The sequence below is a fragment of the Molossus molossus genome, unplaced genomic scaffold (assembly GCF_014108415.1).
Source record: "Molossus molossus isolate mMolMol1 unplaced genomic scaffold, mMolMol1.p scaffold_m16_p_14, whole genome shotgun sequence".
NCBI lineage: Eukaryota > Metazoa > Chordata > Mammalia > Chiroptera > Molossidae > Molossus > Molossus molossus.
In genome coordinates this window covers 57,270,737-57,275,968 of record NW_023425349.1, presented here as the reverse complement: position 1 = coordinate 57,275,968, position 5,232 = coordinate 57,270,737, and the positions used below count along the sequence as shown (strand labels likewise).

Sequence of the window (5,232 nt, the reverse complement as noted above, 5' to 3'; positions counted from 1 at the left end):
TGAGCATTTTATTTATTTATTTTTATTTTTTTACATTTGTAAGGATTTCTTTTTATTTTATTTTATTTTATTTCTACTGACTTTATTAGGGCAACAAAGGTTAATAAAATTATATAGGTTTCAAGTGTGCAATTTTATAATTTTATTGTCTTGTGGGTTCAGGGATTTCTGATGTTAGAAAATCATAATATGTAAGACTATATTTAGCAATCAGGGTAATTTAGCTCATGGTAGTTGGCATATGTCTAATTACAATTTGCCTTCCAGTTACTTCAACTTAGATATCCTTGATCAGGCTTAACATGCTGTGAGTAGATGATCTCTTTTTCCAAGAAATAAGATGGAGTGAGTCTTTGGAGAACGGCTCATTGAATTGGTAAGTTAGTTTTCTCCAGATTTTGGTGATTTCCCCAGTTCCTCCATAATTCCTCAGGGCTCTGGCCATTTTCTGGTAAGTCATGGCCTTCTGGTTGCCTTTTCTTCTACCCCAAAGTTGGGCAAGTTTTTTTTTTTTCTTTTTTCTTTTGTTCTATTTTTTTTTTTTATACAAACTGAAAGATGCCTTTGGTTTTATCTATCCAGTGAATACAAGATGCCATCTCGGGATTACACAAGGATTCATGAAGGTATTCAAACAGTCGGAGTGTCTTCCTGCCTTTTCCTCCCTTTTGCTGGAGAACAGGAGGTTGTACCAGCTGGTTTTCAGGGATGTTCTGCAGAGATTGATGAATATTTCCTTCGAAATAGAGGTCCGCAGCACTGCCTATTAACGTCCTCCAGTTATACACAGTTTCCTTTGAAGGCAGCATACCACAGCAGCTGGGGTTTCCTCTAACATGAGGACAGTGGTTGATGAAAGTAGGTAGTTTTTGTAATCTGGGGAGTACTGAAGATCTCCAGTTGAATGTTGCCTCAGTACCTCAATAGCATCTTCAAATGTTTGACCCGGTTTATCTTGTTCAACACAAGCCATGCTTCATTAATAAATTGACAGTTCGGTTCATCAGAGTCCAGTCTATGATACACATGTACCAGGTGGAAATAATCTTCCCCACTGAATCACTCGTCAGCATCACCCTTAAGAATGAGCATTTTAACTAAATGCCCTGATGATTGTCATTCATACTAATAAGGTTGATAAAGCTTTGATTAGGAGTAAATAAGCTGAAGTACCCCTCTTTCTACTCTATATGTGGGCTAGAATCCTACTAAATCTTCCAATTCTTCTGTCAGCATATAAACAAGTCAGAAAGTGCACCGGATACCTAGGAAGTAGGGGCATGATTCCTCCTCCAGCAAATCTGAATTTTCTTGACTTCCTGATGAAAGAGCTATCTGAAGGACGTAACAACTCTACTATGGAGACCAGATGAGATCAAGTTGTTGAAATTACCTTAGGTCACTCAATCATGATTGAGTCCATACTGATGGGCTTCCTGGGCCATGGTGATCACCTTCATGTGACCCTACTAACCCTCATCCTAGTAACCACCCTTAACTGTTCCTCATCTGTAGATTGGAGTTGGTAATAATACCTATCTTATCAGATTTTTCTTTTCTTTTCTTTTCTTTTAAATGCTAGAAACCAAGAGCTCAGAGTAATCCATGCCCTTAGCAGTGCGTTTTGGATTAGCCATGAAGAACTTCCTAATGATTGGTTCTGTTACACAAATAATCATCATGATAATAATTAGTATTTATTTGGCTTTTATCATGTGCTAGATACTACTCTAAGCACTTTACATTACTTAATTTTTATCCTCTAAACAATTCCATGAGGTAATTATTATTATCCCTATTTTTATAAATGAAGAAACTGAGGCTTAGAAAGGCTCAAGGTTCACAGTTAGGAAGTGGTAGAGTCAAAACTTGAACCCAGAACCTCACCACTTAACAACTTCACTATACTGTCTCTTTTCACAAACTTATTTTCTCACTAATTAAATAAACACAATACTTCTGCGTTATTAACTAACTTATCTTTTTAATTCTTAAGAATATTTTTTCCTTTCTGTTTTTAAAAACATATGTTTGTATTTATTTTTTTAGAGAGAGGAAGGGAGAGGGAAAGAGAAATATTAATTGGTTGCCTCTCTCACACACCCCTACCAGGGTTCAAACTCCTAACCAGGGATCAAACTTGAAACCTGGGCATGTGGCCTGACTGGGAATCAAACAAGCGACCTTTCTGTGTACAGGACAATGCTCAACTGAGCCACACTGGTCAGGGCTAAGAATATTTTTTCTTACTCAAACCTTCATGCAGAAAAATTACTCTAAGAAAATGAATGAAATCAGGATTTCCACATTCACCTGGAGAATAACATTCTCTGTATCTTAAGTATAAATTAAAACAGTAATGTGTCCAAAGGGTTATGTAAATTCTTGAAAATAAGCAGTGGAAGGAAGAAGGGGAAGGAGGAAACACACCACCCAGCTATGATGTTGAAGGCTATAAATGAATCAAGGAATTAACCTCTTAACAAATTGGATAGTATTTTAATAACATTAACCCATCATTCAATATATGATTCACCAAATGAAGACTCTCTCCCTTCCCAAGTCACTTCCTAAAAATACCAAATGTAATACTCTACATTCTCTTACTTTCCTTCACAGATCCCGAGAATTCTATTGTGTTCTTGCCTGTTGCTTCCCATGAGAAGGAAATCTCCTCCAAGAGCACCCTGAGGAATAGAACATGGTGTCCCAACTTCTCCCCTCAATCTGTACTTCCCTAATGCCACTCAAGTACAATGTTCTCAGAGGCTGTTTTAGGATTCCTCTGTAGTAAAGACAAAAAAATTGCAAAGGATGGCAATGTTTTTACCTTGACCGAGTTGGGGGAAACACCTGGGCTTTGATCAGCCAGGTATGTGGATTAGAAAAGGAAGTTGGCCATTGCCTGTGTATATTTTTTTTTGTTAAATCCATATTCTTCCATGATGAAGCAGATAAAAACCAGTTTACCTGTTAATGTATGTTAAAAAGCAGTGAGAGATTATTCAGCTCTTAACCCAACCAAATCTCTGGTGAAAATATTGTTTGGTTAAAATGTAGCAAACTGGGATGCTTCAAGACTCAAGGAATACGGAATGTGTGCTGAGATCTAAAAATTACCTCGAAATATCCTACTACTGCTCATACAGTTCTTCTCTTATCTACAGATTTTATAAAAATAATGGACATTTCTAAGTTTGTTCATCATGAAGAACTAATAACAATACCTCCAAGCAGAAGTTTCAAAACAAACTTATTCAGACCATATAATAAGTGTTTTAAATGTCTAGTCTCAGGCACAACATAGTTAATGCAGACAAATTTCAGTATGACATCAAAGACAGTCAAGGAATTAAAATGTATGAATGCAATAGTTAACACTTTACAATGCCATTAACCTTAACAAAGCAAGAGTTTTCCAGAGCCCATGTTAGTCCCTGAATATATGTTAGGCACCACTGGAAGTCCAGTTAATCAATAAAGACCATAGTCACAAGTTGAGAAACTATCTTTTAAGTGTAGTAAGGTTGGTGAAAGCTTAATTCAGTTTCAGTTAGTGTGAAACACAGAGCATGGCATTATTATATTCAGATTATATAGGGAAGTTAAAAATCCTCCAAAATTAATATGTACTTTTAGTCTTTCATTTCCTTATAATTCCTTTCTCACTGTTCTATTGCAAACATGTTGGCATTTCTATCTTGTTTCATTATTTCACTTATTAATTGTTGCATTTCTCTTACTGTTTATTAAGCGTTGGACAAATATAAATAAAATAAGACTAGAGCAAAAGAGAAAGCGCCACCCAACCAAGCAGTCAAAGAACCATCTAGTGTGTCAAAATTCAATAATCCTCCAAAACCTTTCTCATTTGTTTCACAAAGAACTTCACCTTCAAGAACAGAGAACCATCTCTGAGGGGTTGCATCCCACAGATGCAGCCCTGTGCTCTCTCAGTAATGCAGCACCTCCACCACCAGGATTCTCTTTCTTCATAAACCCACCTTTCTTTTCATCTTTGTCTTCATTTTAGTTCTCCCAGAAGCTGACCTTGAGATAAGAATACACATACAAATAGTTTATTTTGGAGGTTATCTCAGGAAATGCCATCAGGGAAGGGAAGACAGCCAATAAAGGGAGTGTTTCCAAGCATGTTAGGGTAACAGGTGCTTGGTCCCTCTGGGGAATTCTGGGAATCAGTGTAGAACCCATGCCTCTTAGTTACTCTGCTTGAGAAGCAAGGAAACTGGAGATTTATACAAGGGCTGGCAAAAGTAGGTTTACAGTTGTGAGTACATGATACAGAGTTTATACTTGTATATTATTATTATTATTATTATTATCATCATCCTCACCCGAGGACATTTTTCCATTTTTTGTACAGATAGAGTGGGAGGGAGAGAGAGAGAGAGAGAAACATCGACGTGAAAGGGACACATCGAGTGGCTGCAACCCACACAACCAACCAGGGCCGGGGACAAACTGCAACTGAGGTACGTGCCCTTAGCGGGAACCGAACCCGAGTCTCCCTAGACCGCAGGCCAACGCTCTAACCACTGAACCAAACGGACCAGGGCTTGTATTATTATTTATTTATTATTGTATTATTTATTGATATCACAACTATAAACCTACTTTTTTTTTTTTTTTTTTAATCCTCACCCGAGGATATTTTTCCATTTTTTGTACAGATAGAGTGGGAGGGAGAGAGAGGAAGGAGAGAGAGAGAGAAACATCGACGTGAAGGGACACATCGAGTGGCTGCCACCCACACGACCAACCAGGGCCGGGGACAAACTGCAACCGAAGTATGTGCCCTTAGCGGGAACCGAACCCGGGTCTCTCCGGACCGCAGGCCGACTCTCTAACCGCTGAGCCAAACCGGCCAGGGCTTGTATTATTATTTATTTATTATTGTATTATTTATTGATATCACAACTATAAACCTACTTTTGCCCACTCCTGTACATCAACTCTAACCAATCGTTAGTTAAGGGCTGCTCTGTGAGGCATTAAGTTTCCACACACCCAGCCTCCATGCTCACAGTTGGACCTCTAGCAACTAGAGAAAGCCATTGCCAGGTACTGCAGCTGCTGGCAGTTGGTAAAGCCCCAAGGAGACATGGGCAGGGCCCCAATGGCACCTGCTACACTGGTGTCTGAGATTTCAATCTGGTGTGCAGAGACCCATTGTCAAAAGCCAGGGCTCACAGAACAGGGAAGAAGAAAGAC

General features: G+C 38.6%; 1 pseudogene; it reads right to left on the bottom strand.

Moving 5' to 3' along the window:
- Positions 1-203: 203 nt before the first annotated feature.
- Positions 204-973, bottom strand: LOC118629261 (annotated as a pseudogene).
- Positions 974-5,232: the final 4,259 nt, after the last annotated feature.